Here is a 13,952-nt window from a genome sequence, read left to right as displayed (position 1 = left end):
AGGAAACATCTGTGTATGCAATTTCCGAAGTCACTTATTCACTAATCCTAGCCCCAGAGAACATCTAGCTCCATGAGTGCTGAACTCTTCTCTTCACCAGATATTTCCTTCTGGCTCATATTCAATCCCCAAAATCAACACAGGATTTTTTGTTATCTTATCACTCTTTAAAGTTTATTGGCCTTCTGCAAAAATGGATCCTATACACGCTCACATATACACAAACACCCAGATTCAAGGCTAAAACTGACCTTAGAACACGCAACATTTTTTAGTCCTTCCTTTTCTCCTTCTTGACATCAATATTTAATCCCTGATGCTTTGAGTATTTTTAACAGTTTTTCTAATCATGCAGGCATCTAGATCTCTCTCTAGCCACACAGCACTTCTGTTATTTTATTTTATTATTATTATACTTTAAGTTCTGGGATACATGTGTAGAACATGCAGGTTTATTACATAGATATACACGTGCCATGGTGGTTTCCTGTACCCGTCAACCTGTCATCTACATTAAATATTTCTCCTAATGCTATCCCTCCCTTTGCCCCCTACTCCCATGACAGACCCCAGTGTGTGATGCTCCTCTCTCTGTGTCCATGTGTTCCCATTGTTTAACTCCTACTTATGAGTGAGAACATGTGATGTTTAGTTTTCTGTTCCTCTGTTAGTTTGCTGAGAATGATGGTTTCCAGCTTCATCCATGTCCCTGCAAAGGACATGAACTCATCCTTTTTTATGGCTGCATAGTATTCCATGGTGTATATGTGACACATTTTTTTAATCTAGTCTATCATCAAGGGGCAATTGGGTTGGTTCCATGTCTTTGCTATTGTAAACAGTGCCACAATGAACATATGTGTGCTTGTGTCTTTATAATAGATCGATTTATTATCCTTTGGGTATATGCCCAGTAATGGGATCACTTGGTGAAATGGTATTTCTTTTTTCTTTTTTTTTTTTTTTGAGAGAAAGAAAGAAAACAAAAAATGAGTGAAGGAGAGGAAGAAAGAGGAAGAGAAAGAGGGAGGGTGAACGGAAATATTGCTTTATTCTGAAAAAAATGGGTATTAATAATGGCCAATCAATGTTTCATTTAAACCTATAAGTAGGTGTGATGTGGTATTGACAAGAATGTATGTTTTGTGTATTTGAAGTGGAGAGCTCTATAAATATTTATTAAGTTTACTTGTTCCGGATCTGAGTTCGAGTCCTTGATATCCTTATTAATTTTCTGTCTCATTGAATCTAAGTCTCTATGTATCTGGGTGTTAGGATCATTAGCTCTTGTTGCATTGATCCTTTTACCACTGTATCTTTGTTGCTTTAAATTTGGTCTTTTCACATAGTCCCACATTTCTTGGAGACTTTGCTCATTCCTTTTTATCCTTTTTTCTCTAATCTTGTCTTCTTGTTTTATTTCATTAAGTTGGACTTTGACCTCTGATATCCTTTCTTCTGCTTGAACAATTCGAGTGTTTAAACCTGTGCATACTTCTTGGAGTTCCGGTATTGTTTTCTTCAGTTCCATTAATTCACTTATATTCCTCTCTAAGTTGTCTATTCTCAATAGGATTTCATCAAACCTTTTTTCAAAGTTCTTAGTTTCTTTACGTTGGGCTACAACATGTTCTTTTAACTCACAGACGTTTCTTATTATCCATTCCCTGAAGCGTGATTCTGTTATTGGGATGCGCTCGTTCTCCATCAAGCCTTGTTCCATTGCTGATGTGGAACTGTGATCATCTTTAGAGGCAGAGGTGTTCTGATTTTGAGTATTCTCAGCCTTTTATGCTGGTTTCTTCCCATCATTGTAATTTATCCTCCTGTCATCTTTGAAATTACCAGGTTTCAGATTAGGTCTCTTGAGTGGACATCCAAGTTGTTAGTTCCCAGGGCCAGAACGGCGGCGTTAAGACTGATGGTTCTTTTCTGCCCAGGATTCTCCTGTCTGGCTTCCTCCTTGTGTCCATAATAGGCGACTCTGCCTTCCTGGGGCTCCAAACCTCGGTCAGAAGGGGAACCAGTCTCATTTACTCTGCGCTGAGAGCTGCCGCGCCGAGGTGCCGTCACAGACGCTGCACCGGCCTCAGGATTCATGCTGGGGACCCGTGTGTGTCCTCCAAACCTTGGTCAGAAGGGGAGCCAGCCCTGTTTACTCTGCTCCAAGAGCTGCCGCGCCGAGGTGCCAGCAAAACCGCTGCGCCGGGCACAAGAGTCACGCTGGCGACACGTGTGACTCCTCCACTGGGGATCTTCTGCTCTGTGAGCGACCAGAATTTGTCTGAAAGTCTGGCGTCCTCTAGTTCTCTGCGTTTTCACTGAGAACTGCAATCCTGAGATGTTAGCAATCGGCCATCTTGGATCAGAGTCCTGAAATGGTATTTCTACTTCTAGATCCTTGAGGAATCACCACACTGTCTTCCACAGTGGTTGAACTAATTTACGCTCCCATGTGGACATCCTTTTTGTTGATGCTGATGATATTCCTTCCTGTTTGTTAGAGTTCCTTCTAACAGTCAGGCCCCTCTGCTGCAGGTCTGCTGGAGTTTGCTGGAGGTCCACTCCAGACCCTGTTTGCCTGGGTATAACCAGCAGAGGCTGCAGAACAGCAAAGATTGATGCCTGTTTCTTCCTCTGAAAGCTTTATCCCAGAGGGGTACCTTCCAGATGCCAGCCAGAACTCTCCTGAATGAGGTGTCTGTTGACCCCTGCTGGGAGATGTCTCCTAGTCAGGAGGCACGCAGGTCAGGGACCCACTTGAGGAGGCAGTTGATCCCTTAGCAGAGCTCAAGCACTGTGCTGGGAGATATGCTTCTCTCTTCAGAGCTAGCAGGCAGGAACATTTAAGTCTGCTGAAGCTGCCCCCACAGCTTCCCCTTCCCCCAGATGCTCTGTCCCAGGGAGATGAAAGTTTTATCTGTAAGCCCCTGACTGGGACTGCTGCCTTTCTTTCAGAGATGCCCTGCCCAGAGAGGAAGAATCTAGAGAGGCAGTCTGGCTATAGTGACTTTGCTGAGCTGCAGTGGGCCCAGATCAAACTTCGCAGCAGCTTAACTTACTCTCTGAGGGGAAAACTGCCTACTCAAGCCTCAGTAATGGCAGACACCACCCCCACCACCACCACGACCACCAAGCTTGAGTGTCCCAGGTTGACTTCAGACTGTTATGCTGGCAGCGAGAATTTCAAGCCAGTGGATCTTAGCTTGCTGGGCTCCATGGGGATGGGATCCACTGAGCTAGACCACTTGGTTCCCCAGCTTCAGCCCCCTTTCCAGGGGAGTGAATGGTTCTGTCTCACTGATGTTCCAGGCACCACTGGGGTATAAAAAAAAAACTCCTACAGCTCAATGTCTACCCAAATGACTGCCCAGTTTTGTTTGAAACCCAGGGCCCTGGTGACATAGGCACTTGAGGGAATCTCCTGGTCTGTGAATTGTGAAGACCATGGGAAAAGCATAGTATAAGAGCCAAAGTGCACCATTCCTCATCGCACAGTCCCTCGCAGCTTCCCTTGGCTAGGGGAGGGAGTCCCCTGACCCCTTTCCCTTCCCAGGTGAGGCAATGCCCCTGTGTAGGCTGCATCACTGTCTACCCAGTACAAATGAGATGAGCCAGGTACCTCAGTTGGAAATGCAGAAATCACTTGCCTTCTGCATTGATCTCACTGGGAGCGGCAGACCAGAGCTGTTCCTATTTGGCCACCTTATACCCGCTATTATTCCCACACAGCACTTCTACATATGTCTAGGACTGCACTTTTTGGGCCTGGGTAGCCTGGGGTCTTATTCTTGCTCCTTGCCTGAACTGTAGCAATCCTTCAACGTTTAATTCATCTGTCTCTACACCTAGGAGTCCCTTCCCTTATTGCTCAGTCCAAGGCAACCTCTCTGAACCTGCATAATGCAGAGACTGTAAAAGCCACATATGTGCAGGATTTGCTCTCCTTTCTGTGGGTGTCTGCATTCAGGTTCTCCAAACTGCCTACTAGGCTGTCTATAGTCCTTCACAAGACTAACCCCAAAGCCAAAGGTCAAGACATTTAAGTTCTGACCTTCCCCCTACTTTATTGATGCCCCCTTTCCTTTTCCCATTTATTTCAGCATACACAATAGTTTAGATAAAAAAAATAAACTTTTCTGCATTGGGAATAAGACTACGGATGTGCGTCGTATGTGGCATGCCAGTTCTGGCTCTTTTATCATTTTGTTTCATGACTTTAAGCCAGTTGCTTTGCTTCTCTGATTCCTGTCTTCCTCAATTAAAAGGCTGGGGCTAGGTGATTTCTGAGGCTCAGTCTACAATTCATGCTGTAAATACCTTTAGGTCTGGGCTGCCATATCCTTACTGATTGATTGATGGGTTGACTGATGGATTGATCTGTGGCTCTTATAGCACTGTGAGCAAATATTGGGGCTTAGTATTATTGGATTAATTAAGGAACCAGTGGTTGTCTTAGGTGCTTTGTAGTCTTGATTCCTGAGTAGGTGGACTCTGATCTAGTGGATTGCCAGATCATGGGCATATTTTCAGAAATTATCCCTGAAAACAGATGTTATATTAGTCAGCTGGCTCTGTTTCTTCAGGGGAGTCCAAGTTTCTGATGACTCATTTGTGATGAGCAGCTTCCCTGAGAAAATGACCTCTAAGTAACTATAGATAAATTGAGATGTGCTGCAGTTGTTTTTCCCTTACCTAAATTATATCATTTCCATCTTCTAGAAGGTAAAATTAAGACCCTGTGGAAAAATCCCTTTTATCCAAGGTATTTTATGTTTTATGGCAGATGACTTCCTGGGAGTCACTACTTGGATGTGGTCTGAAGGTGGGAAAGAAAGAAATTGGCTCCTCCCTGGGGTGGAAGCTCTGGTTCCAGAAGGCTAGCTCCCATTGAGGATGGCAGACAAGGGAATAGAGCTGCCTTCAAATGCAGATGCCCAGACTTCTTTGGGATTTCTGAAAATGCAGTGACAAGGAGCAGACCATTTTCTAGATTTCACCCAGAGGGAGAAAGCTGAAGCCCCCTGGGCCACCCCAGCCAGTAACTGTGTAACTCCTCCCCTGACCCAGTGTTTCTAAGAGATCCAAACTGGCCAGAATCTTCACAGCTCACTCCCCACATGGGCACACAGCAGAGGGGCTGACTCTCTGCTGTCACATCAGTTAAAACCCAGCCAAGCAGTGGGAATTCTCCATATTTTGTTCTATTATTAGAATCCAATTATCATCTGGTGATAGGCTACAGCGAAGTAGTGCTCTTCTGCGTCAGCAGACACACAAGGCAGCAAGCAGTTTGGTGTGCAAGCTGGAGGAAGTGTTTAGAGCTTAGAGCAAAAAGTAGAGAAATAATTTTATTTCTGCCCAAAGAATCTCATGCCCATTGGGATTCCCCTGGCTTCAGGATACATTTATCGAGCTTGACCTTATAAAGGAAGGACCTTATTCTGATGTCATGGTGACCTTTAAATTCTGAAACCCTGTGCCCAGGCCTAAGTCCATGCGTTCGGGATGTCCTTCACTGTGCCTACTTGTTTCCTTCCCTCCTGAAGGCAGCCCAATAACTGGATATCAGGCTTTCCTCACGAGGTACGAAGATGCTGCTTCAAGAACTGCCATCTGAGGCAAGACTGAACAGTCACTGGCCTTGATACCCATCCCTCTCCCCTTTTCTTGACTCAGGTCCCTATAGTAAGGGAAGCCACAGGCTGCTTCAGTCAAGGGCTTGATGGATGTAGAAATATTCTGATGCTTATTTGATGGATATAAATAGTTTAATGGATGTTCAGCCCAAAGGTTCTCTTGGCCGCCCCCTGAGGTCATTTGTTCTACCAAGGGTAGAAAAGAAGTTATGCCTATAATTTCTCCTATGCCATCTGAAACATCTTTGGATGTTTAATGGAATTAGAATAAGGGGAAGTATTGCTAGAGAATGGAAAAAGAGAATGCGGGAGAAAGCGGGGTCAACATGTCTTCAACTAAGGGACAGAACATATTTATCTCACATGTTCTAGATGCCTCTGGAGTAAAATATTTTGTTTCTGTCCATTTTTGCTATTGAAGTTCCTAATTTCACTATTTTTGATTCTTCCCATTCTGTCCCTTCTTTCTATCCAGGTAGGTACACGAGTTGTTGCAAATGGAAAGGCATTGAAAAAGGTCAGGCACAAGAACAGAAAATAAAATACCACATATTCTCACTCATAGGTGGGTGATGAACAATGAGAAAACATGGACACAGTGAAGGGAGTACTACACACTGGGGTCTATTGGGGGGAACAGGGGAGGGACAGTGGTGGGGGGGAGCTGGAGAGGGATAGCCTGGGGAGAAATGCCAAATGTGGGTGAAGGGGAGGAAGGCAGCAAAACACACTGCCATGTGTGTACCTATGCAACTATCTTGCATGTTCTGCACATGTACCCCAAAACCTAAAATGCAATTAAAAAAAAAAAAGAAAGAAAAAGGTCAGGAAGCAGGCTCCTGAATGCTTAAATCCTGTACTCGATGATCTGCCTCCAAGCCCATTCTGTCTCTTCATGGCCAGGGAATTTCTCTGTCCATATTAGAGACAGATCTAGGGCCTGAAGCAAAGTAAAACTGAGTCCTTTCCCTTAGGCCCACCCCCAAGTCTAAGCTGTTCACATGCCCCCTGCCCCCAGTTCTGTTCATAAGCAAGTAGCAGTACCTACAGTGTGGAGAAAGCACAGAGATTTGGGCCAACATCTGAAGCAGAGCTGGTAAGCAGCCACGCACACAGGCATCTCAGGCCAGGGCAGCAGCCCCAGAGTGTCTTATTTCACCTTGACCTTTGTGAATAATGTTTGAAAGCTCTTTTTTTCTTTTCGCTGGCAGTAAAAATAGTGTCATCAAATAGAGCCAGAAATCACAAGTAGCCAAAACATGATTCAAAAGAATTATAAATTTTTATCCCTTTTTTGTTTGAAGGTTTATAGCTGGGCCAAACAAAATCAGGTGAGGTTTTTCCCTCAGAACCCTTCATTTCCCTATGTTTGCCCTTGCCCACTTCAAATCACTTTCCTCCCATGCATGGGAGAAAAGTTTGGTACATATCCTTCTGATGTTAAAATCCTACTCCTACGAGATATTAGAAACTCATAATGCTATGTTTTATAATCAATTGTATCTCAATGTTAATGAAATACAACATTAAGCACAGACTATACATTAGGATTATTATGCATTGTCTCAATCATCACAAATCCCACAAAGTTGACAATATTATTAGTCCTATTTCATATGTTAGAAAACTGAAGACCATAGGCATTAATTAAATTTTTCAAAGTCATTTGTCTGGTAAGCAACAGATGTAGGATTTGAACTTGAAGTCCATGCTCTTGCCAAAACCGCTGCTTCTTAAAGACTAATAGCCATCACTTCCACAGATACAGAAATAGCTCAAATGAACAACAGATTTCAGAGACCGTTCCACTGCAAATGCACACACAGGGAGCACCTGAGCCATGAGCAGCAGACAGCACTATTCAAGCTCAAGGCAAACAGTAAAAGTGAGAGAAAAGCGGTATAGGTTATTTAGATTGTGCAGGGAAAAAAAATCCTTATCAATTTGTAGCAAGCATAGCAAATCTGTCTCTCTTTTTTTGTTGTTTGTTTGTTTGAGAGCTCTTTTAACTGAAGAATTGTATGAACTGTACACTGAATACATTGAAGAGCTAATCTTCTGAGTCTACAACTAAATAAAGAGAACACAATACATCAACACATAATGGTAGATAGTCAGGACACAGACATTGCATTTGGATGCTCCTGGTAACTAGCTACTGCCTGCTCTCTGGTGGGAAGAACTGGTCGTCAAAATTTAGCTCAAAGTAGTTGAAATTTTTTTTGAGGAACCAGTAAATCCACTTAAGATTATCCATATTGACAGTTTGCTTTGAAGAAAAACCCTCTGTTATAATTTTATTTTAAGAACCCATGACTACAATGGTGTTGGGGTCATGTATGTGTGTCCCAGGTGGAGTTTACCGTTTGTGGGTTCCTTATGCTGATGCTCAGGGAGGACCATTATCGCTGCCTGTCTGCATCCTCACCCACTCCAAAGAGAAGAGGGTGATTAGGGACAAAGAAAGGAAACTCATATGATTTTTGCCCTAGACTGAGGCTATTTTAAAAGAATAATGATGACCAGTTGTCCTGTTCTTGACGAGGATAATGTAAGGACAAAAGGAATGATGCTTAAGCTTTTTCAGTGGCAGATTAGCATTCTTTAGAACAAGAGAGTTATTCAAAATCATTTCTTTATAGTCAACCTGTGGGCAGTATTTATTTTAGAGAAAAAATTGTATAGATGTTATTTAGGTCACCTGAGTTGAACAGATTGGGCAATAAAAGATTTGTTAAATACCTTTCTCCACTGGGCACTGTACTAGGTGCTGTTTTTATTAAAGACTAATTGGGCATTTAGTTGGCTGGAGAATAGTAATTGCTCTGAAATGTGAGCTGTTTTGAATAATAGCGATCAGTGTAATAAGGATTTACTCTGCAGACTTTATGGGCACAGAGGGAAAGGGTTTCAGAAAAAGACTTGAGCTTAGAAGACTCATGCAATTCTATTAGGCAATGTTTTCCCAGGAGTCCCGGGAAATGGATGCCATTCTCCCCTATGGGAGCAACAGAACCTGGGCTTGTTATTTGTCAGAAAGAAAATTTTCTGAAAACCCAACAATTGACTAGTCTGATCTTTCCAGAATGGAGTTAGCTTGAGACGTGGCCTCTCAGATGTGTGATGGAAGAGAAGATAGTATATTTATTTAGCTAGGCTTAGCGAATGCTCAGTGAAAAATTGTGGAAAGAATAAATCAAAGCAGGAACTTATTTTTCCAGGCATTCTAAAAAATAATATAACTCCCTGAGGAAGAACAGGGAATAAAGGAGGAAAGGGTGTTAACCTTTGTGTCCACTGAAAAACAGAATGGCATGGAGAAAAGAGGTGAGAATTGGGACAAAATTTATGAGCTCATTACCATGTGACCAACACGAAAAAACAAGAGAAATATTTTGTGATAGCAATAAAGACAGCCTCCTCAATCTCTACCCAACAAGCCTACCAAAATTTAAGGCTCAGCTCATCACTCATCTTTTTTATAGATCTTCTTGATTCCTCCGACCAAAAGAATTTCCCCTTCCCTGAGCTTCTATTCCATTGTTCCTCACACAATGCACTTACAGAATGCCTTGCATTGAGATAACAGACACACATCCTACCTTCCCAACTGCACTGTGAGTTCTTATAGGGCAGGCTCCACAGCATACACTTTTTCTTTCTTCATCATGCTGTGTACATAGCATGGACTCAGAACAAATCTTACAGGTGAATGAACTCATAATGGGTGAATAAAGTTTCTTTGAAGCTCCAAATACTGGATAAATTTGTCTCTCCATAAGAAATTGGATTTCAGGGGAAATTTTATATCTTTTGGGAGTCAACATCGCAACTTGTTCTGATTGTCTTAAAAATATCTGTTGGTGTTAGGTTCATTAGAATCAGCATCCAAATGAGGTCACACATTACATTTGCTTGTTAGATCATTTCATTCTCTTTCAGTCTATCACTCTTTTTGTTTTTCTACACATACTTACTGAAAAAAACAAGTAATCTTTTCTGTAGGATATTCTACATTCTAGACTTCACTGATTGCTTCCTCTTGACGTTGTTTAACTTGTTCTTCTATCCTTGTCTGTCCTGCACACTGGCTGTTAGATCTGGAAGCTTGATAAGACTCAAGTAAAGTATTTTTAGCGACAAAACTTCCTAAGTGGCGCTATGTCTGGCTAATACATAGCAGCATGATATCTCCATGTTTTAAGTGATATAAAAATTGATCAGGTTCTGATATCTATTATAAAGTTCCGCATTAAGCCTTAATATAATGGTTTTAGCAGCGATGAGGGCCACTGCTTAGATCCTTTACTTCATTAGACGTTGCATATTTGGTTTTTTTCAATCCTATCATTCCTTCTGCATTTATTGATAATTTTTCCAAAGGAAGTATTTTCCACATCCAGTATCTGGTACCTTGAAATACAATTTGTATTGGAAGAAATATCTACTTTTTTCTTTAATCTATCATTCTCCAAAATAACAAGTTAGAATAATAGCAAAATCTGATGGTGACCAATGAGATGTTGGTTTGTTAGGAGTATTCCTATGAACTCATGAATTTTCACATATTCAAGAGTGTTCCAAACAATTGCATTCATCATCATTTTTGATTCTCAGATGATCTTATCTTAAACTATTGGGGACTTCAACTTGATTTCTGTGTGTTTTTATTCCTAACCATTTACTTCATGTCAAAGATACACAAAAGTTTAAAGAATTATATAACAAACTTCCAAATATCATCAACAACTGGTAATATTTTGCCACTTTTGCACTGAACTCTTTGAGAATAAGTTGCAGTCATGAACTTTAAATATTTCAGCTGGCATAGCCTAAGAATAAGGACATTATCTTGTAAAACCACATTATCATTATTATAGCTAAGAACATTTCAGGTGATAAAAACGTCATAATGTCACCTGAAACTTATTCAATCTATATTGATATTTCTGAATTGTCCCCAAAATGTCTGTTTTTTTCCTCATACTCACCATCCAGGTAAGCTTTCCATATTGTATTTGATTTCCATGTCTCTGGGGACTCTTTTAATATACAGTAATTTTCACAATTTACCTTTTCTTTAATAACACTGACTTTTTGAAGCTTCAGTCCAGTTGATATCCTGATTTTTGGATTTAGCTAAATGCTTCCTCATGTAGTCACTTAATCTATTTCTCCATTTTCTATTTCCTATACACCTCTATTTTCCTATGAAATAGATCTGAAGTAGCACTATCTAATAGATATAATGATATGAGCCACATGAAATATTAAATTATCTAGGAGTCACATTAAAAAAATAAAAATAAAAATTGTATGTGTGTGTGTGTGGGGGGGGGTAAGCATTCTTTGATTGCTATTTTGCTCAATGTTTTGTCAGAAATGGATGTTGAATTTTGTCAAAAGCTTTTTCAGCATCTGTGAAAGGGACTCTATGGTTTTTCATCTTAGAATAATTAATGTGGTGAATTATATTAATTTGTTCTTTTTTAACTGAACAATTCTCACATTGTTGGAATAATGTTGTTCATGAGGTTTAGTAATAGTCACAGTGATATCTTACTTTCCATTATGGGAAATTGCAAGTATATCTGAAAGAAGAGGGAAGAGCTTGGTGAGCTACCATGTAACCATCACGTGTGGATAATTGTTGAAGCTGGATGATTATTACATTCCCCTCACTCCCACTCAGTTCTTTAGATGCAAATCCCAGACATCATCATCATTTAATCCATAAATATTTTAGTATATTTTTCTGAAAAAATATTTTTAAAGAAATAACCACAACAAAATTATTACAACTCAGATAATATTTGTAGAATATCATGAAATATCCAGTCAGTGCTCAAATTTTCTTCATTGTCTCATATCATTTTTTATAGTACATTTGACTTAAGATCCGAATAAGGCTCATCTATTGCAATGGTTAATATTTATTTTAAGTTTCTTTTAATTCATAGGTCATCCTCTATCTCTTTCTTTTCTCTGCAGTTTATCTGTTGAGGAAACCTGGGTCATTTGTCCTATAGAAGGTTTCATAGTGTTGATTTGCTGGTTGCATCCCTTGGTGCTCTTTACCATGTTACTCTGTTTTCTGCTGTCAGCTCCTATTCCAGGGCTCTCCTCAGTCTCAACTGGACAAATAGACTGAGTCAACCACAAAAAGGCCACATTTAGCATTGAAAATCACTTAAAAAAATACAAGGACAGGAATTACAGCCTGCTAGCTCAAGGCATTTCCCTTCATTCAAGAGAATGCCTCTTGTACTTGATCACATGATAGGTGTGAAACACCCCACACCTCAGAAACTCCATGTCCCAAAAAAGGACTAATATCTCCTCCCACAATTCCATTTGCACAGCTTCCAAGCTTCAGCAAGAAATAAGTCTATTACATGAGTCATCACACTCAGGAAAGCCAATGGCTATGGCTTCCCAGAAAGTATTTACAGCTTATTCATAGTCTTCCTAATACAGCTGAACTTTAACCAATTAGGAGTGAGTTTTACCATAGGCAATGTCCAGGTTTCAAGGAAACAAAGCTAAACCAAGTTTCAATTTTTCACAAGGAAGAAGAAATATTTTTGTTTATCCTTTACTTTCATCTGTATTTCCTATAAATTGATAGTTAGATCTATAGGCTTGATCAGATTCAGACACATTTTGCCAAGACCACTTCATGTTTTGCATATCTTATAGAAGACACATAATATTTGCTGTGTCTGATTTTGTAATGTTGGCAGTCATTGATTATCAGTGCCCAGAGATTCATTAATCCAGTAGGGCTTGAAGAAGGGGTTATTCCGAGTCTATCATTTTTTTTCTATTTATTAGCTGGAATACTTCCATAAAGAAAAAATTTTGCTTGGCAACAATTTGGTTACCCTGAGGTACCCTGAGTTCACAGAAAATAGCCAAGATAAATGCCTGGCTCTTCCCTTTATTTTCACTTATCATAATAATGAATTAATCTACTAGCATCCTTCAAAGGTAATAAATGAGGAAGCTGTTCAGGAAGAAGTAAAGAAATGTAAAGGAGGATAAGAGAGTCCATATGGCAAAAGTGCAAATACAAAAATAATAAATGGATATAGCTTCCCAAACAGAGAAAAATAAGAGTAATATCGGTTACTTTGCTAAATTCTGTGCAAATAAATTTTAAAACTCAGATGAGATAGATTACTCTCTAGGAAAATGAACTTACCTGAAAGATCAGAAAAACCATCTCCCAAACAGTATCAGTCCCAGATAGCTTCACAGGGGCATTCTACTGTATCCTTAAAAAATAGAAAATCCTTATGGTATTGCAACTATTCCAGAGCATAAGAAAAACATAAAATTTCCAAATTATTTTCATGATTTGAGTACGATTTTGAAACTAAATCTTGACAATGGTAGCAAAGGGACAAAATGTATAGGCAGTTTCACTTATGCATATCAATACCCAAATACCAGAAACTGCATTTGCAAACAGACCTAGAACAAAATTAAAATAATAATACCTTATTCTTTTATACCATACTAGACAAGGTTTCGCAGAGAAACAGAACCAGTAGGATATCCTTAGCATGCCACTGGTACACAATAGTTGTATAGTACATAACCATTTGGGTAAAAAGGTAGGAAAATGAGAACATATATTGATATCAGCTTGAATCTCAACAAATATATGTTGAATGATAAACAAGCAATTAATAATAGTGGTGCACATGGTGGTATGGATATGAGCAGATGGGAAACAGAGTTTGAAAGTTTACTGCACACACATACACATGTTTGCATGCACACAAAAACATAAACACATGTATACATCTATATATAATTTTTGAATCATGCAAATGTGTTGTTAGTATTAGCCAGAGAAGCAGAACAATATGATATATATAGAGAGAGATGATAGATAGAAAGAGATTTATTATAAAGAATTTCCTATGTACTTACATAGTAAGTACAGTAAGACTTGCTGTCTCAGTTGGAGGCTCAGAACAGCCTGTGGTGTAGTTCTAGTCTAAACCCCAAGACCTGAGAACCATGGGAGCCAATGGTCTAAGCTGTGGTATGAGTCCCAAAGGTCCAAGCACCAGGAGCACTGATGTCCAAGGGCAAGAGAAGTCCTAGCTTGAGCAGAGGGGGCCAATTCATCCTTTCTCCATCTTTTAGTTCTATTCAGGCCTTCAACAAATTGGCTGATGCCCACTCACATTGATGAGAGCAATATTTACTCAGTTTACCAATTCAAATGCTAATTTCTTCCAGAAACACCTTCACAGACACACCCAGAAATAATATTTTACCAGCTATCTGAGTGTTTCT

At 40.0% G+C, this 13,952-nt stretch overlaps 1 long non-coding RNA gene across 1 annotated transcript in view; it reads right to left on the bottom strand.

Annotated features, from left to right (window-relative positions):
- The window catches only part of LOC144577376 (uncharacterized), a 47,661-nt gene extending 34,740 nt beyond the window's left edge, over window positions 1-12,921 (bottom strand). The window contains exon 1 of the long non-coding RNA XR_013521123.1: window positions 12,844-12,921. This is a non-coding gene — a long non-coding RNA (uncharacterized LOC144577376). The remainder of the gene's footprint in view (window positions 1-12,843) is intronic.
- Window positions 12,922-13,952: the final 1,031 nt, after the last annotated feature.

This window comes from Callithrix jacchus, chromosome 8, assembly GCF_049354715.1.
Source record: "Callithrix jacchus isolate 240 chromosome 8, calJac240_pri, whole genome shotgun sequence".
NCBI classification, from domain to species: Eukaryota; Metazoa; Chordata; class Mammalia; order Primates; family Cebidae; genus Callithrix; species Callithrix jacchus.
Note: the sequence above shows the minus strand (reverse complement) of the source record. Positions and strands in the feature narration are given on the sequence as shown.